The sequence below is a fragment of the Lycium barbarum genome, chromosome 2 (genome assembly GCF_019175385.1).
Source record: "Lycium barbarum isolate Lr01 chromosome 2, ASM1917538v2, whole genome shotgun sequence".
NCBI classification, from domain to species: domain Eukaryota; kingdom Viridiplantae; phylum Streptophyta; class Magnoliopsida; order Solanales; family Solanaceae; genus Lycium; species Lycium barbarum.
The window spans coordinates 49,065,713-49,090,294 of NC_083338.1; positions in this window are offsets into that span (position 1 = coordinate 49,065,713).

Below are 24,582 nucleotides of genomic sequence, written 5' to 3' on the forward strand. Positions count from 1 at the left end.
TCATGGATTTGATGTTGTTGATATTGGTTTTCCTTGGTATTCTTATGGTTGAAGTATTTGGAGAATTTTCTAGAGAGTTCTTGAGTGGGAGAGATGGAAAATGAAATAAGATGGAATGAAAAAAATGGTCCCTTATATGAATTTAAAAGCTGGCCGACCAACTTTATACGGACCAACATACGATCCGTATAATTTTTACTGACCGTATGTTGGGACCGTATATTTGGTCCAGTGAGCCATGTCGTTCTGCACTGGATCTACGGACTGGACATACAGTTCGTGAATATTATACGGCCAGTATGTCTGGCCGTATGTTGTCCAGTTCACCGAAACTTGTTTTCGTCGACTCGTTTGATCTCCGATACTTATGGAACCTTCTTAACACTTATTCAACACTTCAATATCAATCTAAGGAGGGTTATCGCATGTCTCCAAGACCTCATTATGCCCTCACTAGCTCGTCGCTCAAAATTCTCATCCGACACACAATATATGGATTGCTTTCCTTAACAACTTTCTTTCCGTGCCTCATACTCTTTTGAGTTCTCGTTTAGGGTCGTCAAATACTATTTATTACTCAAAAAAACATCGCATACGTTATTACCTTAGTTCGCCTATTCACTGCACATGTACGGGGGATTTTCCAAGGTGTAACATTCTCCCCCCCTTTTAAAACATTCGTCCTCGAATGTTGAAACACTAGGGAATTTTAGAAACATTTCGCCAGAGTTTCCCCTATAACATGACACTACCAACCTTTCACAGCAACCAAGAATATCATAGCCTCACAAGGCTACATCATAATAGCAACATATCTATGGCCACACATGACCAAAAGCATAAAAAGTAAGCGTACGTACCTCATAGTGTTAGTGTCTCGTCTTGAATATTTTCTGAGGGCTGGAATAAATGTGGGTACTTGGACTTCATCTTCTCTTCCGCTTCCCAAGTCACTTCTTCCCGGTTATTGTTTCGCCATGAAACCTTCACTCAAGCTACTTCTTTATTTCGAAGTCTTCGCACTTGCCTATCTAAAATGGCAACAGACACTTCTTCATATGTTAGCTTTTCTGTCACCTGCACATCATCAACTGGAACTATTCTTGTCGGGTCTCCAACACACTTGCGGAGCATTGAAACTTGAAAAACTGGGTGTACTGACTCAAGCTCTGAAGGCAAGTCCAATTCGTAGGCTACACGACCCACCTTACGGATAATTCTATAAGGTCCAATATATCGTGGGATCAACTGCCCCTTTCTACCAAATCTCATTACCCCTTTCATTGGCAATACTTTCAAAAATACCCAATCATCAGCCCGAAATTCTAAGTCTCGTCGGCGATTGTCGGCATAAGACTTTTGGCGACTTTGGGCTGTTAACAATCGATCTCAGATCACCTTGACTTTTTCCACCGCTTGTTGAATCAAATCAGGACCTATTAATTGTGATTCTCCCGTTTCAAACCATCCAATTGGAGACCTACACTTCCTTCCATATAAAGCTTCATACGGAGCCATTTGAATGCTGGAATAGTAGCTCTTATTGTATGCGAATTCGATTAGCGGCAAATGATCTTCCCAACTTCCACCAAAATCCAACACGCATGCTCGTAGCATATCTTCCAAAATCTGAATAGTACGTTCGGCTTGCCCATCAGTCTGTGGATGAAATGCCGTGCTGAGCTTAACCTGAGTACCTAGACCTTCTTGAAAGGACTTCCAAAACTTGGCTGTAAACTGTGCCCCTTTGTCTGTAATAACGGATAATGGAATTCCATGAAGTCGCACAATTTCTTTTAAGTACAACCTAGCATAATCTTCCGCTGAATACGTGGTTCTGACTGGGAGGAAACGAGCTGCTTTTGTTAATCTATCCACAATCACCCATATAGAATCATATTTGTCTCGGGAGCGGGGTAGTCCTACAATAAAGTCCATATTGATCACTTCCCATTTCCACGTAGGAATTTCCATTGCCTGTAATAAGCCCCCTGGCTTCTGATGTTCGGCTTTTACTTGTTGGAAATTTAGACATTGTGCTACGAAATCCGCTATGTCCCTCTTCATGCCATCCCACCAATATATTAGTTTAAGATCATGATACATTTTGGTCGCACCTGGATGAATAGAATACCGAGAATAGTGAGCTTCTTCTAGAATCCGTTGGCGCAATTCCGCCACATCCGGCACACATAGTCTGCCTCGGTATCTAAGGACCCCGTCTCTGGAAACTTCAAATGGAGACTTTTCCTTTTCATGAGATTGGTATCGGTAATGGCTTAACTGGGAATCTTCATATTTACGTTCCTTCACTTTTATATTCAAAGATGAAACTGTGGGGTCATTAATGCTAATGCCTGCACTACCCGAATCAATTGCACGTACTCTAAGGTTTGCTAATTGATGGAGCTCACGAACCATTTCTTTCTTTTTCTGAAGGAACTCCACATAAACTACCCATTGATCGACGGCTAAGTGCATCGGCTACTACATTCGCTTTTCCGGGGTGGTACAAGATGTTCACATCATAATCTTTCAATAATTCTAACCACCGCCTATGCCGCAGGTTCAACTCCTTTTGCTTGAAAATATGTTGGAGACTCTTGTGATCTGTATAGATATCGACGTGCACACCATACAAATAATGCCTCCATATCTTCAACGCATGAATAACCGCAACCAATTCAAGATCATGACTGGGATAATTCTTTTCATGTTTCCGCAACTGTCTCAAAGCGTATGCAATAACTCTCCCATGTTGCATCAATACACATCCTAATCCCACACCGCAAGCATCACAATACACAACATAGCCATCTGGCCCTTCTGGAAGTGTTAACACTGGAGCTGAGGTCAATCTGTCTTTCAACTCTTAGAAACTACGCTCACAAGCATCGTTCGACTGAAATTTCGCCAACTTTTGGGTTAGCTTCGTCAATGGGGCTGAAATAGATGAAAATCCCTCTACGAATCTTCTATAATAGCCTGCCAATCCCAGAAAAGTATGGACCTCTATAGGCGTCGTAGGCCTTGGCCAAGTCTTCACAGCTTCAATTTTCTGAGTGTCAACTCGAATGCCATCATCTGAAATAACATGGCCCAGGAATGTCACAGAATTCAGCCAAAACTCGCACTTTGAGAACTTTGCATATAATTCTCGAGCTCGAAGGATTCTAAGGACAATTCGTAAGTGATCTGCATGTTCTGATTTTGTGCGAGAATACACCAAAATATCATTAATAAATACTATCACGAAGAGATTCAGAAATGGACTGAATACATTATTCATTAGATTCATGAACACCGCCGGGGCATTTGTCAATCCAAACGACATCACTCGGAACTCACAGTGGCCATATCTTGTCCTGAAAGCAGTTTTAGGAATATCCGCTTCTCTAACTCTCACTTGATGGTAACCCGATCGCAAATCTATTTTAGAAAACCATTTCGCACCCTGTAGCTGATCAAACAAATCATCGATTCTGGGAAGAGGGTATTTATTCTTTATATTCACTTTGTTCAGCTACCTGTAATCGATACACATCCGTAGGGATCCGTCTTTCTTTCTCACGAACAAGACTGGTGCTCCCCATGGTGATGAACTGGGCCTTATAAATCCCTTTTCAAGCAAATCCTTCAACTGCGCCTTTAGATCTTTCAATTCTGCCGGAGCCATTCGATAAGGAGGAATAGAGATGGGCTCGGTGTCTGGCAACACATTAATAGCAAAATCAATTTCCCTTTCTGGAGGAAGACCTGGAATTTCATTTGGAAATACGTCTGGGAATTCATTCACCACCGGAACAGATTGAAAAGCTGGCGATTCTGCTGCTGTGTCATGTACTCGAACCAGATGATAAATATAGCCCTTGGCTATCATCTTTCTTGCCTTAAGGTAGGAAATAAACCTACCCTTTGGGGATGCTGTATTGCCCTTCCATTCAAGTACGGGATCTCCCTTGGAATCGGACCACTTTCGTCCGGCAATCAACATTAGCATAGCACGAGGCCAACAAATCCATACCCATGATTACATCAAAATCTATCATTTCAAGCTCAATTAAATCAGCTTTGGTCTGACGATCACATATCACAATGACACAACTCTTATACACTTGTCTAGCTATCACGGGCTCGCCAACCGGAGTGAATACCTCAAAAGGTTTAATTGGCTTGGGTTTCATCCCAATACAATCAGCAACATACGGAGTAACATAAGAGAAAGTAGAACCTGGATCGATCAAAGCATATACATCACGGGAAAATATAGTCAATGTACCTGTGACAACATCTGGGGAGGACTCGAGATCCTGTCGCCTAGCTAAAGCATATACGCGGGGCTGAACAACACCTGAAGTAGATGCTCCCCCTCTGCCTCTACCTCTACCTTCTGGAGTCTGGGGCATCTGTGCTGTCGGGCGTACTGAAGAAGACCCAGCTGCTGATCCTGTAGGCTGAGTCCCAACTCTGCCTCTCATTGAAGGAAAATCTCTCATCATATGGCCAACTTGACCGCAGGCATAACAAGCATCCGAACCCTGACGACATCGTCCGGAATGTAATCTACCGCACTGGCTGCACTGCGGTACCGGGGGTCTCCTCTGACTAAAATCTCCCCTGAACTGAGAATCTGAGGCCCTCGAACTCTGGCCCTGCTCTGGCCGAAAGGAACGATCAAACCTCCTATCTGGAAATCTGGGAGGCGCACTAGTAACCGACTGGCCTGAGTGCCTAGAATGCATCTGTCTCGATCCCCCTCTATACTCACTGCTTGCTCCCATAGATCTAGCCCTCTTGCTTTGCCTTCTGTCACTATCACGATCACTTCTTTGCGGTTGCTGCCGCCCTTCTAAATTCTGGGCATGGGCTTGTACACCGGAAATGTCCATCCCATCTTGCAATGAAGCCGTCAAACAATCTTTATACAAGTGTGGCCCCAAACCACTCACAAATCTATGCACACGATCCCCCATGTCGGCCACCATAGTCGGGGCATACCTGGCCAAAGAATTAAATTGCATGCTATACTCTCGGGCACTCATGCTTCCTTGCTTTAGATTCAAGAACCTGTCCGCTCTAGCTCGGCGGACCTCGGGTGGAAAATAATGACGAATGAAAGCGTCAACAAACTCTTGCCAAATGGGAGGAGGTGCATTTTATTCCGTTGATACTATCCAATTTTTGTACCACAATACCGCCACATCGCGGAGTCTATAAGAGGCCAACTCCACGAATTCAGTTTCAGAAGCATGAATAATTTTCTATGTCCTCAACATCTCATCAATAAAGCCTTGCGGATCTTCATCCGGCCTTGACCCAAAGAACTCCGGAGGATTTAAAGTCATGAAATCATGGGCTCTTGTACTAGCCGAACGATCACTCAGGCCCACATTCTGTCTTTGTGCCTGGGTGGCAACCAATTGTGTCAATAGATGAATAGCTTCAGTCACTTGTAGACACGAAGCAACCGTGGAGGAATCGGAGCTGAAGCTCCTCCTTGTTCTTCTACATTGGGCGAGGCCTCAATTTGTGATTCGCCCTCTTCTACATTAATCGGAGGTTATATTTCTGCCCGCCTTTTAGTCGTAGCCTTACCCTTTTAGGCGGCTGTAGCTTTTCCTTTTGGCGGCATTCTGAAATCACAACACACTATTAGAGAGGATAAAATCTTATACATGGCTCTATCGCACGATCTCATAAGAAGAAAGATGGTCATTTTCCTAAATGCCCTGTAGCCTCTTGTTTATGTAGGGTGGCACGCAACACACCATAAACAAGACTCTACTAGACACGGCTCGTAGACACTTCCTAGGAAGAACTGCTCTGATACCATTTCTGTCACGACCCAGCTAGGGGCCGCGACGGGTACCCGGGGCTAACCACCGAGCACCACCTATTTCCTCACTCTTCATAGTCATTTTACTTTTCTTTGTCATTCATAATCGTAAGACAATCATTTTCCATTTGAAAGTACAATTGATTTTATACACATATGCCCCTTTAGGCTATCAAAATAAATAATATATACAGATACACCGCAGTAGACTTGTGAGACCATCTAACCCACACTGCGTATTTACGAGCCTCTACTGACATACTATACATACAGACTGAACAAGACTCCGTCGTGCCCAAAATATACATATGTACCAAAAGAATAATCATAAGCACCTCCGAACAATGGAGTGCTCTCAATCTGCTGACAGCTACTAAGAGTCTGGATCAAGCTCACCTCCCTGCCTACCTGTGGGCATGAACACAACGTCCAAGGAAAACGGACGTCAGTACGAATATTGTACTGAGTATGAGAGGCATAAACAATGAAAGAAGACAATGATAAAAGGAGATATCAATAAGAAACATTTGTAGCTGACTGCCAAATATAAAAGAAATACTGTTGTTACAGCCCGTATCTTGAGCGTTTGGGTAATTCAAAATCGTCGTGGAAAGTTAAGAGCAAAACCAATTTCAAAAAATTGTATTGATGCACAAGTGGTTATGAATATTATTCATGACTATTATTAGTATGAAAATATTGTGAGAGGCTAAGGGCAAGAAGAAAAATTTGCAAAATGATCAATGGAAATAATGTGGGAACGTAGGGGAAAAATGGTAATTTCACAAGGAAGTCCTAAAAGGGCCATGTTGGCCGAAAATAGGAGGGCAAATATGCATATGGACAAACTTGCATGGCAAGGAGGATATAAGTCATCTTTTTAAAATTTTCAAGAAAAATAAAGAAAAGAGAAGAGCATTCTAGAGAGGGGCATGTGCCCCTCACATGCTTGGATTATATGCATATATATATATATATATATGAGTGCCTAACTAATTCAAGACAAGAGAAAAGGAGAGCAAAACAAAACAAAAAAAAAAGGTGAGGGTTCGGCTAAGGGGGCTGGCCGAAACCAGCCCCTCCAATTTGATCATGGAGGATTATGTTCTTCTAGTTTTCTTGCTATGTGGAAGATGCTTTTTAACATGGTGGAGTTGTTGAAGCAAGTAGGGTATTTATTCTTGCAAAAATATGGCTTAGCCAAGAGATGGAGGAAGATGAATGGAAAGGTATGGTTCAATTCTCTTTTACTTATGTTATGGGTGATTTGTGTATGTTGAAGTGTGTGGAAAAGGATTTAATTCATGAAACATGTGTGTGTAGTGTGGCTAGCCGTGGGTGTGTGTTGTAATATGGAAAGATTGGATTAATTCCATGTAATGTGTTACTTGTGGTTGTAATGCATAAAAATAAATGAAAGTTGCATGAAAAATAAGCATGTAGTTATTGAGGCCGGGTGGGTGTGTATGTAGTTGATGTGGCCGTATGGTGTTGTCTATTGGAGAAGGGAGGAATTAATTTTAGTATATTAGTTGCGTCGTTGTGGATTTTATAACGCAAAAAAAAAAAAAAAAAGAAGTTTAATGATTCAAAGTTGAGATTATAGTAGTTTATGGTTTGTTGTGGAAACTAATGTGAACCTAATATAATTCTTGTAAATCATGATGATAAAGTGGTAAGAGAGTGGTTTGTTGGTATAGATTATGAATTTTGAAGAAAGGAATGTGTTGTGATGGTTCCTATGGAAGTTGGAAGATTTTGGGTTCTATGGTGCGTTGTTTGAATTGTTTGACTATTTTGTGGTTTGTCCGAGGCATTCTTGAATCTTGTTTAAATGGTTTATGTTGGTACTTGAACGTATGAGCGTGGGTGTTGTTAACATCATGGTTGGTTTGGCCGGGTTACATTCCCGGATAGTTGTTGTTGATTTTGGGCCGAGCCTTATTCTCGGTATTGGTACACTTACAGAGGAAATGCTGCCGAAATTTCGGTAGCAAAGTGTTTCCTTAAGATTTTAACTCAAAGTATACTAATGAAAGTTTTGGTAAAAATGACCAATTCGCAGATTTCGACGAGATTGTGACGTGAATTTGGGATAGCAAAAGGAGCGGAAAGAGGTATGTAAGGCTTCACCCTTCTTTCTATGGCATGTCTTGGTTGTAATAAGTCGGGTACGCGCCTCGGGGACAACCCTAATCCCCGGGATCCACACCTACAGTTTTTAACTTTTCGTTCAATCGAATTGAAGTAGAAAGTGTGCAAAGTGATGAAAAGACCTCCTAGACCCCTATAACTTGTATAAATGGGACCCGATTACCCTAAGACCCATACGAGTAACGCTATGACACGTGACATACGTAAATCGTATACGCTACTTCATCCGGCCCGAGGTGGGCCCGTTATTCTCGGATTCCCCTATAGTCTTGGTTGACTTACTTAAGGTGAATTCAAAGGGGACCTTTGATCCCGATCTTGTCACCGAATGATAAAGTACTATGACTACTCTAACAAGAGTGTTTCTATGGGATAATGATAACGACAATGTTAGACAAGAGAATGCGCTTGATAAGTACGACCGGAACGATCCGATGACTGAGATTTCTAAGCTAAGGATCCAATGTGAATATGAAATTGATAAACTAATTTTCTAAATCGTATTTATATCTTTTAGTTATAACTTTATTTTCTAAGACTCCAAAGCCTATGACTGTCATCTATAATGCCCACGATTTCATTCTACGGTTACTGTAACACTATTCTCCGTTGATAGTCTCGCCTTAAAATTACTTGTTCCTTCAAGGTGAGACAAAGCTATCACTAGCATTCCGTAATGTAATCGGAGATCGCCGACCTTATGTCACTCCGATGAATACGTGATTTTCCTTGGCTCTCTCGTGTGATTATATGATATATGTATATAAAACGGGTATATGTGTATGGATATGAATATATATATAAGATAAAGTAAATTGTATATAAGAAATGTATATGTATGTGTGTATGGGGAAAAGGGAAGGGCCACTGTTATATCACCACCTGATTCAGCTGGATTCCATCCTGGACGCGGGATGCCCGGACGCGGGATATGGGAAGAGCCGTACGCGGCGACTGTATACATATATATATGATGTATGATACATATGTAATGTAATGTGTTGGGTCACCGTTGGGGAGGGGGTTGGGAGAGCCGATGTATTCGGCGTCTGTAAATGTGAAAGAAAGATACCGTTATTGAAATGTACTGTTTTCTGCACACGAGAATAAGAAATATAAAAATGTTGACTCCTATGCCCATGAAAAGAAACGTTTCAAAGATGAAAAGACAAGCCTACATGACAGCCGGCCTAAAGAGGGGCCTTCCTATGTACAGGTTACGTTCTTGCCTCGTTATACGCCCTATGGCTCCGTGATATTATTATTGATTGTACTCTATGTTACTGCTTGCATTGTTTTCCATGCCTTACATACTCGGTACATTATTCGTACTGACGTCCCTTCTTGTGGACGCTGCGTTCATGCCGCGCAGGTTAGCAGGTATACGGACCGGGTCTCTAGGGCTCTATCTGCAGCATTGGGCAGCGCTCCAGTCGTTCCGGAGCCTCATATCATTGGTACTATTTTGTGTATGTATTTTCGGCGCGACAGTACTCAGCCCTTTCTATGCATAAAGGTACTATGTCTAGAGGCTCGTAGACAGATATACACAGTCAGCTACGTACAGTTAAACGTATTGTATTTTGAATGGATCGCGTCCCGGTGTAACGCGATATTAGAAAGTTTACTGCTAATGTTAATAAAAACAAAATGTGCCACTGTTCATACAGGATAGCGAAAGGGTGCTCGGTACAAGTATCGGGTACTCGTCACGGCCCCTAGTCGGGTCGTGACAGAAGTGGTATCAGAGCAGTTCGGTTCTAGGGTTTGTCTACGAGCCGTGTCCAGTAGAGTCCTGTTTATGGTGTGTTGCCGGCCACATTTATAAACAGAAGGCTACAGGGCATTTAGGAATTGTTGACCTTCTTTCTGTCTCAGATCGTGCGATAGAGCCAAGTACTAGGAAATGATATTTCTGATGTGAGCCTTACATACGACGGAAAAGGTAAGTGGTGATACGGAAGGTCACAAGGATAAGTACTGACGTATTTGATCTGTTATCTGGAATGAGCAGCTTCGGATGGCCAGAACGTGGCATAGCTATATGTTCTGTAAGGTGCCACTGGTATTTGCTGCGTATAGGAGTATGGTATAAGAAAGACAAGGTCGGATGGAGGACTCGAAAAGTTGATAACTAATCTTGCTACAGGTCACTGTGCAAAAACGGTGAGTAAGATATTCGAACAGACTGATATCGGGGCATCCATAAAATAATGGCAACGAAGGCGTTACTATTATCATCAGGGGCCTGGGAACCCAGGACGAAAAGTAATTATACATGGAAGTGAAAGATGAGCTCTGAGGCCCAAAAAGGGTAAAGTGGTAATTGTGAAAGAAAAGACGCATTACGAGGGTGTCCCGGGATCTGTAAGACCTCGACTAGCCTCAAATTGTGTAGTAAAGATCATGCGCGGAAGTCGACGCGAAAATATCAGCATTAAGGCATCGGATCCCAGCAAAGTTTCAAGGTTAAGCGTGCTCAGGTGGGAGCAATCCTGGGATGGGTGACCCCTGGGAAGTTTTCAAGAAATTCTACATGTTTTGACATAACAGACAAATGGAAAATCAGAATAGTCTAAGTGAAACTATAGTATATGGGATGACTGGAAACCTTAAAGAAGATGTGTAGAACGAGGCAGCTAAGCTCGGTAAAGAGACAAAGAGTACCTCAGAGCTCGGGAATTCGGATAGGCTTGAATAGCGTCTGGAAGTGTTTTGTGGATTAGTGGTATTGATCATGTGTGTATGTGCAGATGAACATGTGTGATATCTCGTGTGTGAAGGTATCAGTGGACACGTGTGTCCCAACGATCTATGCTACGACAGAAAGAGGGATACCGGACCCTGAACGGTAGCGAAACAAATGGTGCAAGCGCCACGAGATAAGCCGCTACTTCCGTTATGGATTAGGGAAAGAAAAGTCTGAATATTATGATGTTTGAAGAAGAAAATGGGTAAGTAGGTGGAAGCTAAGGAGACTAAATATCCGAAAGGAGTGAAAGATGAGAAACATGAATGGGCAAGACCTCCAAAAAGGGGGAATAACTGGAAGCACACAGAATTATCTGAGATGAACTTGCAAGTATAGGTGCGTAAAAAGAACAAGTGTGGCAACATGAACAAAGGAAGAGTGTGTAAGGATTGGAGACCGATCTGAATAAGTAGAGCCAAAGGAATAGCGGCCACGATCAGGAACGTGAAGTAAGAGAAAAGAACGATTAGGTTCGGTGACGATGTTAGGAGATCCCGGCTCTTGAAAGGTATAAAAGGGAATAAACGAGTAGCTACATTAATACGGTATCCTCGAATGTGGAAGAACTCTCTTAAAAAGGTGATCTAAGGGTAGGACAAAATTCGTACATTAGGAGGAATACATTATAAACTTTAAGTCGATGCTGAAAGCAAGAGCGGTGGAATGCTCAAAATACGGATGCGCCGTTGCGACGCAAGAGCACGGTTAAGGAAAATTTACAAGTAAGTAAGCGAACTAAATGTGCGAAAGGATCAATGGTGTATAGAAAGATATGGGAATGCTGACGAGAATGATATCGTCGACTAAAAATAAAAGGAAGACTTACGGTAAGAAATTTCGTGATGTCGGGCACCGAGACGCAGAAAGGAACTGTTAACATATAAGGAATCACTTAAAGGGGGGAGACCATATTATCTTAGGACAACAAGGGGTCGCCATATTTTCGAGTATTGGAAAAAGAAACCTATGACGTGAAATGAGGATGCGTAAAAAGGTTTAGGAGAATGAGATAAGGGATAAAGAACGGGCATAAAGAGAAGAGCATCTATAACAGGGACCCTCCCAAAGTATTATAAAACCCCATAAGACCAGTTGAACATTCGAGGACGAATGTTCTAAAAGGGGGGGAGGATGTTACAACCCGTATCTTGAGCGTTTGGGTAATTCAAAATCGTCGTGGAAAGTTAAGGGCAAAACCAATTTCAAAAAATTGTATTGATGCACAAGTGGTTATGAATATTATTCATGACTATTATTAGTATGAAAATATTGTGAGAGGCTAAGGGCAAAAAGAAAAATTTGCAAAATGATCAATGGAAATAATGTGGGAACGTAGGGGCAAAATGGTAATTTCACAAGGAAGTCCTAAAAGGGCCATGTTGGCCGAAAATAGGAGGGCAAATATGCATATGGACAAACTTGCATGGCAAGGAGGATATAAGTCATCTTTTTAAAATTTTCAAGAAAAATAAAGAAAAGAGAAGAGCATTCTAGAGAGGGGCATGTGCCCCTCACATGCTTGGATTATATGCATATATATATATATATATATATATGAGTGCCTAACTAATTCAAGACGAGAAAAGGAGAGCAAAACAAAAAACAAAAAAAAAAGGTGAGGGTTCGGCTAAGGGGGCTGGCCGAAACCAGCCCCTCCAATTTGATCATGGAGGATTATGTTCTTCTAGTTTTCTTGCTATGTGGAAGATGCTTTTTAACATGGTGGAGTTGTTGAAGCAAGTAGGGTATTTATTCTTGCAAAAATATGGCTTAGCCAAGAGATGGAGGAAGATGAATGGAAATGTATGGTTCAATTCTCTTTTACTTATGTTATGGGTGATTTGTGTATGTTGAAGTGTGTGGAAAAGGATTTAATTCATGAAACATGTGTGTGTAGTGTGGCTAGCCGTGGGTGTGTGTTGTAATATGGAAAGATTGGATTAATTCCATGTAATGTGTTACTTGTGGTTGTAATGCATAAAAATAAATGAATGTTGCATGAAAAATAAGCATGTAGTTATTGAGGCTGTGTGGGTGTGTATGTAGTTGATGTGGCCGTATGGTGTTGTCTATTGGAGAAGGGAGGAATTAATTTTAGTATATTAGTTGCGTCGTTGTGGATTTTATAACGCAAAAAAAAAAAAAAAAAGTTTAACGATTCAAAGTTGAGATTATAGTAGTTTATGGTTTGTTGTGCAAACTAATGTGAACCTAATATAATTCTTGTAAATCATGATGATAATGTGGTAAGAGAGTGGTTTGTTGGTATAGATTATGAATTTTGAAGAAAGGAATGTGTTGTGATGGTTCCTATGGAAGTTGGAAGATTTTGGGTTCTATGGTGCGTTGTTTGAATTGTTTGACTATTTTGTGGTTTGTCCGAGGCATTCTTGAATCTTGTTTAAATGGTTTATGTTGGTACTTGAACGTATGAGCATGGGTGTTGTTAACATCATGGTTGGTTTGGCCGGGTTACATTCCCGGATAGTTGTTGTTGATTTTGGGCCGAGCCTTATTCTTGGGATTGGTACACTTACAGAGGAAATGCTGCCGAAATTTCGGTAGCAAAGTGTTTCCTTAAGATTTTAACTCAAAGTATACTAATGAAAGTTTTGGTAAAAATGACCAATTCGCAGATTTCGACGAGATTGTGACGTGAATTTGGGATAGCAAAAGGAGCGGAAAGAGGTATGTAAGGCTTCACCCTTCTTTCTATGGCATGGCTTGGTTGTAATAAGTCGGGTACGCGCCTCGGGGACAACCCTAATCCCCGGGATCCGCACCTACAGTTTTTAACTTTTCGTTCAATCGAATTGAAGTAGAAAGTGTGCAAAGTGATGAAAAGACCTCATAGACCCCTATAACTTGTATAAATGGGACCCGATTACCCTAAGACCCATACGAGTAACGCTATGACACGTGACATACGTAAATCGTATACGCTACTTCATCCGGCCCGAGGTGGGCCCGTTATTCTCGGATTCCCCTATAGTCTTGGTTGACTTACTTAAGGTGAATTCAAAGGGGACCTTTGATCCCGATCTTGTCACCGAATGATAAAGTACTATGACTACTCTAACAAGAGTGTTTCTATGGGATAATGATAACGACAATGTGAATATGAAATTGATAAGTACGACCGGAACGATCCGATGACTGAGATTTCTAAGCTAAGGATCCAATGTGAATATGAAATTGATAAACTAATTTTCTAAATCGTATTTATATCTTCTAGTTATAACTTTATTTTCTAAGACTCCAAAGCCTATGACTGTCATCTATAATGCCCACGATTTCATTCTACGGTTACTGTAACACTATTCTCTGTTGATAGTCTCGCCTTAAAATTACTTGTTCCTTCAAGGTGAGACAAAGCTATCACTAGCATTCCGTAATGTAATCGGAGATCGCCGACCTTATGTCACTCCGATGAATACGTGATTTTCCTTGGCTCTCTCGTGTGATTATATGATATATGTATATAAAACGGGTATATGTGTATGGATATGAATATATATATAAGATAAAGTAAATTGTATATAAGAAATGTATATGTATGTGTGTATGGGGAAAAGGGAAGGGCCACTGTTATATCACCACCTGATTCAGCTGGATTTCATCCTGGACGCGGGATGCCCGGACGCGGGATATGGGAAGAGCCGTACGCGGCGACTGTATACATATATATATGATGTATGATACATATGTAATGTAATGTGTTGGGTCACCGTTGGGGAGGGGGTTGGGAGAGCCGATGTATTCGGCGTCTGTAAATGTGAAAGAAAGATACCGTTATTGAAATGTACTGTTTTCTGCACACGAGAATAAGAAATATAAAAATGTTGACTCCTATGCCCATGAAAAGAAACGTTTCAAAGATGAAAAGACAAGCCTACATGACAGCCGGCCTAAAGAGGGGCCTTCCTATGTACAGGTTACGTTCTTGCCTCGTTATACGCCCTATGGCTTCGTGATATTATTATTGATTGTACTCTATGTTACTGCTTGCATTGTTTTCCATGCCTTACATACTCGGTACATTATTCGTACTGACGTCCCTTCTTGTGGACGCTGCGTTCATGCCGCGCAGGTTAGCAGGTATACGGACCGGGTCTCTAGGGCTCTATCTGCAGCATTGGGCAGCGCTCCAGTCGTTCCGGAGCCTCATATCATTGGTACTATTTTGTGTATGTATTTTCGGCGCGACAGTACTCAGCCCTTTCTATGTATAAAGGTACTATGTCTAGAGGCTCGTAGACAGATATACACAGTCAGCTATGTACAGTTAAACGTATTGTATTTTGAATGGCTCGCGTCCCGGTGTAACGCGATATTAGAAAGTTTACTGCTAATGTTAATAAAAAAAATGTGCCACTGTTCATACAGGATAGCGAAAGGGTGCTCGGTACAAGTATCGGGTACTCGTCACGGCCCCTAGTCGGGTCGTGACAACTGCATACTGTCTTACTCGTACTCATCGTCACATCATATATGCATAAATGTATAAGTATAAGCTGCCCATCCATATAGGAGCGGTGTGATAGTAAATAACCTGCGTCCAGGTCTCCCGCGTCCGGTGTATAAGTTGCCCACTATAATGGTGTGTATATCTGCCCGACCATATAGGTACGGTGTAATGCCATCATCATATGCTCATCATAATACATGCATGAGGACTCAAGAACAACTATACTTTATCGGGGTGACGTAAGGTCGTGATCCCCCGATTCCATTATGACCATCTATAAGTACTCTGCCTCACCTTGAAGGGACAATACATAAGGTGAGTGTATGCAATACATAGCTTACTTAACTTAATAGCATTCTGCCTCACCTCGGAGGGAATAGTGTATGAGGTGAGTGTTTACAACACAGAACATCGTCGTTGAACTTATAACATGTCTCTTATCTCGTATAACTATTCATGATTGTAGACTCTTGACTTTTCGGTTGGTATATATATAGAGAGAATTCATGATGAGAAAGGAGACTCATACACTCAGAGTCATGCCATAGAAAGAAAGGACTAGCCTCACATACCTTTGTCGTTTAGCTAAATTATCGTTCACTTGTTCTCCTTCAATGTCACGTCGCTACTTTCACGAGAGAATTCGTATTAACATTAGTTAATCGACTATAAGAACGTATCGTTATTTCTAGGGAAAATTGTGAAGCATTTCCTTTGTTTCTACTACTTTTCTCATGTTAAATTTCAACTCCCAAACACTCACAACAACACTCACAATATTGTAGTCAACAATCATCATTTATATACATTGAGCAAAATCCACCATTTCTCTTCTATTTTCTCGCATTTATGGTTATATCTCTTTATCGCATTTTCTCATATATAATACTTAATTCATGGTCTAAACATCATTTACAACAGACTCATAATCATATATATCAACACTCATGATTTCATTCAACTACCATTCAATTGTGACACTATTTACCCATTTAAGACCCATTTTCCATGTCTTTCTACAATTCAAGCATCTTAGCTTCCCAATACCTTTAAACAACATGATAAAGCCATGACACTTAACTTAGATGATGGTGGAACAAGCCTAGAGTGGAATTCTTCCTTTTGCACTAAAACCCTATTTCACCTTTCTTGGGATTCCTTGGTTTGGATGAACTTTACTTGAGTTTCATACACTTTGTTTCATGGATTTGATGTTGTTGATCTTGGTGGTATTCTTATGGTTGAAGTATTTGGAGAATTTTCTAGAGAGTTCTTGAGTGGGAGAGATGGAAAATGAAATAAGATGGAATGAAAAAAAATGGTCCCTTATATGAATTTAAAAGCTGGCCGACCAACTTTATACGGACCAACATACGGTCTGTATAATTTTTACTGACCGTATGTTGGGACCGTATATTTGGTCCAGTGAGCCATGTCGTTCTGCACTGGATCTACGGACTGGACATACGGTCCGTGAATATTATACGGCCAGTATGTCTGGCCGTATGTTGTCCAGTTCACCGAAACTTGTTTTCGTCGACTCGTTTGATCTCCGATACTTATGGAACCTTCTTAACACTTATTCAACACTTCAATATCAATCTAAGGAGCGTTAGCACATGTCTCCAAGAATTCATTATGCCCTCACTAGCTCGTCGCTCAAAATTCTCATTCGACACACAATATATGGCTTGCTTTCCTTAACAACTTTCTTTCCGTGCCTCATACGCTTTTGAGTTCTCGTTTAGGATCATCAAATACTATTTCTTACTCAACAAAACATCGCATACGTTATGACCTTAGTTTGCCTATTCATTGCACATGTATGGGGGATTTTCCAAGGTGTAACATGTACATTTTGTCCAACATAGTTATATAATATGTCTTTTTGGCTCATCCCTTTTCAGCATATTTCTTATATGATCTAGCAGATTTCTATCTGATGACCCTCGTGGTCCACCCTTGTTTATGATTATGATATAAAAACATGATTAGCGGTGCTCGGCCCTCCAGTTTGGGTCGTGACACCTCGACTCTTAGGTGGAGTAGCATAGCAGCTACTAACATATCAGACCCTCTTGCTCTAATGCTGCTAAAAACCTTGCTGCCGAATCATCTGTATATCCTTGGCGGCATCCACCACATCCTGAAATGACACTCCTTAACCAGTAATCTGAGAAACACCCAAACGAATTAGAATAGTCACCCCCTAACAAACCTACTCGCCCTCTCAGCCTCGCTGGGAAGTACAATCATAGCATGGCGGGGCAAAGCATTTAATCTGGTCTCATACTCCGTCACGGAGATTCCATCCTGCCTCAAGCCCTTAAACTGATCCCTCACTAGCTCTCTAATACTATGAGGGACATACTTGTCAAAGAACCTCTAAGAAACCTGAGCCTAGGTGGAGATGACTCACCTGGCCTACTATTCACAAAATCCCTCCACCACTACTTGGCATCATCTATTATGTGAAATAATGTGTAGTCAACTCCATAAGACTCAACCAACCTTAGGTTGTGCGACTTCTCATGATAGCTAATTAGGAACTTATACGTGTCCTCGCTCGGCTTCCCATAGAATTTGGGAGGATCCATCCTCTTGAACCTATCGAACATCTTCTGCTTCTCAGTAGACATAGCACCCTATTGGACAGGTTGGGAGTAATACTAGGAAAATCCAAATCATCAAATCGAGGAGCCACAGCCATGGCCGGCTAGACCCCCAATGTCCGAAACCTTGGTACAAACATCTAATCCGGAGTCTTACCCCTGACCTTAGTCTGGGAGCCGTTTGAAGTAATAGGTAAGATAGCCGGCTGAGTCATCCCCCAAGGACCCCTAGCATCCGAACCAAAGTTTCCTTCAAAATTGGTGTAGCAATAAATCCAGGCAGTGCTTGTGCCGGCTCATACTCCTCAGCAGGAACCGACTTGTCCTCAAGAATCACTCTGGGTCAGGAGACTTTGCCCAATCACGATCCTGAGTGGAGCCTGTGCTTGACCCCTAGCGGGCACTGCCATGCGTCCTCTACATTTACCATTCCCCCTACCACGTCCCCTGCCTCCTCCACGTGCTACAACCCTGGCAGCGGGTACGGGCATGGCAGCTAGCTTCTGATCCCCAGCAACGGCTGAACGAGTGCTCACCATCTATAAGAGAGTGAAACAATAAAGTTAGAATTCATGTAGAGTCAAGTACACACGATAGGGATGAAGGAATAGAAGTTTTCGAAGTTTCTTATAGCCTCTTGAAGATAAGCACAGAGCTCTTAGTACCAATCCACTAGACTCTAATAGACATTCATCTTGTACTCATGAGATCGATGAACCTAGGGCTCTGATACCAAATTGTCAGTACCCAAAAAACAAGTGTCATGATGGCACCTATTTTCCCAGCAATAGGTAAGACAAACCCATACAACAATATAAAAGTGCAAATAAGCGGAAGAAATACGAAGAAGAACTGATTATCCATAATACAAAGTCATATAATAGAAAATGTGGGAATACATAGTCTAAAACTCCCACAAGATGGGTATCATAAGTACACGATCCTCTAGAATAGTAGAACAATATAAGTTTGAAACTGTGAATACATTGTCAGACATCAACAACAACAACAACAACCCAGTGAAATCCCACAACGTGGGGTCTGGGGAGGGTAGAGTGTACGCAGACCTTACTCCTACCAAGGTAGGACGGCTGTTTCCGAGAGACCCTCGGCTCAATAAAAACATAAAAAGAGGTCAGATACGGCTAAGAGATTCAAAGCGATATGGAAACATAATGCTAAAAAACATAATGCTAAAAAATAATAGGAGGAGGGGTGCTGCGGAACAGCCAAGCAACTAGCCAACACCTCTAGAATAGGCTCAACATGATCTCACTCCACCCTGCACGATCCACTGGTACTAGGAATTGAATTTGCACAAACAGTACAACAAGTGTAGTTTGAGTAAGGGAAGCACGTGTACTCAACATGTGTCATAAACCGAGAACAAAAAAAGTAGTGACGAAGTAAGTAGAAAATCCTCATGTACCATTAATCTTACCCATACTTAGCCTTATAACCGATACCGAACAGAGCATAAAGAATCATGTAAGTTACTTATTCAAACAAACAGGTAATCAAATGGTCAAGAAGAATATATGAAATCTAACACATACTCAAGTAAGAAAGGTAAAAAAGTGAAATGTAATGCAACATGCTCCATATACACAGAGCTTCTACAGCCGTACGGAAGTTGTGACCGCAGGGGATTGTTAAGTCCATATACCACCGGGATTCATCCGACCTCCCAGTTTACATCAGGTCAAGGCCTCCTAAGACCTAATCATAAGAGATCACTTACCTTACATTTACTGCAACCTGTTTTAGGCGTGCAACTCGATCCTTTCACAACCATATGCACAATTGAATAAATAAGAGAATGAAAAGCTCAACAACTGGACTTAATAGCCAACTTTTCAAACAAATTCGTCAATTATCAGACTTAATAGCCTTAATTTTCATTTATATTCATCGACACAACTATCATGAGTGGACGAGATTACTAAAGGCTTAAACACAATTCAATCAAGTGTAAACACATAGCACATAAACAACACAACTCGTATGTACAACACATCCCAGCCTAACAAGATACACTAGTACTTATACAAATACCCGTCACATCATGGGTACATGACCCCCATTATATCGTTAACCCTTATTAATCCATTTTTAGTCTTTATTCAACAAAACTCCCTTCAAGTGAAGGCAAGTCTTAACATACCTCGAAAGCTGAGCAAATGTGCACGAACCTCAAGAGAACGCCTTTCCTTTCCTCAAAGCTTCAGATCGATCCCAATCTACCAGTTACGTAATCTACATGAGTATATGAGTTTGTAGACACCCATATTGCTATACTTATATTCGTAACACAAAAACGAAGCCAAAATAGCCAAACCCAAGCCCCACTGGAAAAACTGAAATTTGAATTTAGAAATAGTTTACCCATAGCCTGAATAAGTAAAACCCAAAAAATCATGTAAAACCAATCATGGGTGGTTGAGCTCCGATTTCAAGAAAAACTCAATTTCAATGTAGGGATAAAACCCCTAATTTTTTAACCTAAACCATGGATTAAATCCCAAATGTAAGTAAGAATTCATGAAGAAACATAAGAATTAGGGTTAGGATCTTACCCCAGGCTTAAGAAGATCGAAATGCCCTTGAAATCACCCTAAACCGAGCTCTAGAACATGAAATATGTGAAAATGAAGTCTAAGTTCAAAATGGGGAATAAATAGATTGTTTAGCAATTTCGTTCTACGCGACAGTGAGAGAAGGCTGGTGATCGTGACACTGACCCGGCCTAAATACCGCGAACATGACAAGGGCCTCGCGATCGCAATACCTAGGCGAGACCCAACCCAATACCCTTTTCCCCTAGGCGAATGCAGTTTACCCCCCGCGATCGTGACGCCCCGCCTTGTTCTTCTTCACAAACGCGATGGCTTGGCTTAGCTCGCAAAGTAGGAATCACTAGCACCCGAACCATCAAAAATTAGAATTTTCTATATTCCCAGTTCAATACCCGAAACTCGTTTGGAACCTCTCGGACACAAACCAAATACGCATTTCAGTCATAAAACTCGTTACGAACCTATTCGTGCACTCAAAACATCAAAAAGTGATTGTTTTGACCCGAGTTTGACAGTGGTAAACTCTTAACTTCAAACTTAACTAGTTTCCAACCAAAAGTCCAAATCATGCTTGAGCCTTTCGGAACCTGAACCAACCACCCGACAAAGTCATAAATCTTTAGACCTAATAGAATTTAAGAAATTTAGACACAGACCCATTTACCCTCGATGTTGAATTTTGTCAAACTTTCTCATTTCCTTAAGTTAAGGACTTCTAAATTTACTAAATCTTATCTGAAACTCACCTGATTTCCTTGGGAATCCCACCACCCATCCTCGCAAGTCATAAACACCAATGTGAAGCTACAAAAAGGGTTTTTTGGGGAAAATTATAAATGCATAAAACAACTTGGAGGGTCGTTACAAGAAACTACACAAATTATATCACACCTACTAATATAGAAGGATACAAGAGACAATGCGCTACTACCTACTAACTGTCACGCCCCGAACCATGGCTTGGGCGAAATACGGCACTCGGTGCCTTATTGCATGTGACCGAGCGAACCACATGGCTTGCTGAATCATCGTGAGGCATAACATGAGCGGAATATAATATGAATGCATGATGAGCCTTTATAAAACATAATAAGTCATAATACTTAATAAAAATACTTGTTTAAACATGAGTGCGGAAATAACATGAATGAGCCAAAATGGCTATACGACTCCGAATGTCTGACATAACATAACTGACTTGTCTAGTCTATAAAACCTCTATCATGAGTCTGACTGGAAAACATACTTACTGGGACAAGGCCCCCAGCATACCTTAGATGCATAACTAATCATAAAACAAAAGTTGACTAAACCCCGAATGAGATGGGGCTCACCAATAAGCTGATGCGAATGCTGTCCTACTGAGCAGAATGGTCGTCCTGTATATCTATACCTGCATCGTGAAATGCATGCCCCCGGGCAATAAAAGGGGACGTCAGCACATTGAATGTATTGGTATGTAAAGCAACTGAAAGAAATAACATGGGACATGGAATAACATGATAAGAACTGAAACCTGTTCATGAACATGAATGCATACATATATATAAAACATGGTAAAAATATCATAAGTAGGGAGAGTAATAACTTATAACCGATACATGGTCTGGTGCTTGTGTCCGCCAGCAAAACACTCAGTCCTTGCCAGGGAACATGAGATTTAATAAAATATGAAAGGATCCAGTCATTATGAGAGATCGTCCGGGACATTGGTGGAGCGATCCTCATCCTACGGTGGCTACATAGTTTCAGGCTATCTGAAGCCCTCCTCGGTAATTAAAGAAACTCCTAAAAATATGAACATAATATAGTTGGCTAAGAAGCCCATGATTTTCGTGAATTAACTTGTACTTGTCTTGTAATCATGATTTCACGAAATAACTTGTAAAACAAGTGGCACTTGCTGCCCATGGTTTTCATGAATATAACTTGCTTGTACATGGATATCATGAATTATAGCTTGCTTGCATGAACTTGTAAAACATGTATAGTATTTTCTTGAAATAGCATAATATATCATAAACTAGCATGCATGAACCCATGGAATGAGATATATGGGTTTTTCATAGATTACGGACAGATTCTTAATAATCATAAAGAAATATTAAGAACTCAATGATGGAATTATAACCCTTCATACATAATATAATCATGGACATGGACCTAGGGTTATCATGAGCATGGTATTGAAACCCTAGTTTTAGTAGAGAATCATAATTTTATTGATTATGAGGCGTGGGGAAGAACAATGATGTTCCCACACGTAGATAGTAACTCTACATACCTTAGTCGCTCCAAAACTTGAATTAAAGACTTGAGCTTTGAAGAAGATTTCCAAAATCTTGAATTCTTGAACCTTGAGATGGGTTTTCTTGAAAACCCTAGTTTTAGAATGATAATTTCTTGTTTAGATTACAAGGATAGGTATTAGAATTGAGTTGGAATAATTAGAGTAGGCTTACCTTGGTGTTCTTGATGATGGAAGAGGGTAGGAAGTCGTTCTAGGGCTTGAAGGAATGAAAAATAATGATTTGAACTGATATGGATGAGTATATACTGTTCTGGAAAAAATAATTTTTCGGCCTAGTTAAATACTGGCCGTATTTCAAAATACGGGCCGTATTTTGAAATACTGGCCGTCTTTTGAAATACGGACAACACTGCCTCTCTTCAGCAAAATGACCATACTCTTTGCCCAGATGTCCGTTTGACCCCTATAATATACCGTTAGAAAGGTATTTCAAAGATCTACAACTTTCATGAAGGATGTTTTCCCAAATTCCAAATATGTTTTGAAATACGGGCCGTATTTTGAAATACGGTCCGTATTTAACCATTTGACATCAAATTGCCAAATTCCAGAATGCTCAGTAATCCTTAGTTTCAGTTTACGATTTGAAATACGGGCCGTATTGTGAAATACGGTCCGTATTTAACCATATGAAATTCAACTACCAGTTTATGATTTGATTTACGGCCCGTAAACTGAAATACGGTCACTGTTCATGGGCGTAAACCACCATCTTACAACTGAAGAGGAAATTTCCAATTCCCACATTCTTTATCTGGTTTTCTAAGTCTAGGATCATGGTCAAAGCTTAGGTTAAAGGTACGGGGTGTTACAATATCTCCCCCTTGGGATCATTCGTCCTCGAATGATGGGTCATGGTTAAGAATATGGCTGGACATGGCTTGAATACATGAACATGAAAGAAACATGACGTAAAACGTAAGAGCTTGACATGGTTACGTAGGAACCTGGTCATGGATCATGAGAACTGAATACGTGATTACATGGAAACATGTACATGGGCAACATGAAATTGAGTAGCACCTACATGAATGAGAATCATGAAACATTTGTCCTCAATTTATGACTAGTGGTTAAGAATCGCTACTAACTCTGGAATCTACAAAATTTATGGCAGGACTTCCTTCATAATTTAGACCTTCACGACATTTCTCAAACTCCTGCCAGCTAACTAAAGTACCAACACAGAACTCACAGGGTATCTTAATAGGCATGATGTGACATAACGTGATTATTGAATCTTGAATGTAGCTAACATGGATACTGAGCTTGCTTGAACACATGGATATTGGTTGAATGATTACATGTTTACTATACATGGGGTTTGAAAGAAATGCATAAGCACGAATAACATGAGTACTGGAAATAAGCACGAATATGACATGATTACCTGGGCGTGAGATGCATGATGTGGGACATAAATACACGAAGACTGGATGACATGAATACATGAGTGCTAAACTGTCATGAGATACGAATACGTGTGAAAATGGATATCGTAACATAGGATCTGAATGTTGAAAACATGATTGTTACAACATGTGGGTTGAATACTAAGCGTGTGTAGGATTTGGCTACTTAGAGACTTAATTATAAACGTTCGTATGTCACCATAGTAATATGAAATAGGAGTATGACTTAGGCTTTGAATGTAAGCGCAACTCGATGTGAATGCGACAGACTTGAGTCGTATAACAAGAATATGATCCTAACATAGGTATTCATAAATCTCTAGCATAGGCATGACATGAATACATCGAATCTGAGTAGAATACTCTTGAGATAAGTACCACAGGTTATATGAAAAGTTATCTATTTGAATATAGGAATGCACCTTACTTCTGATTATCTTGTTAGCCGTTAATCATGATTA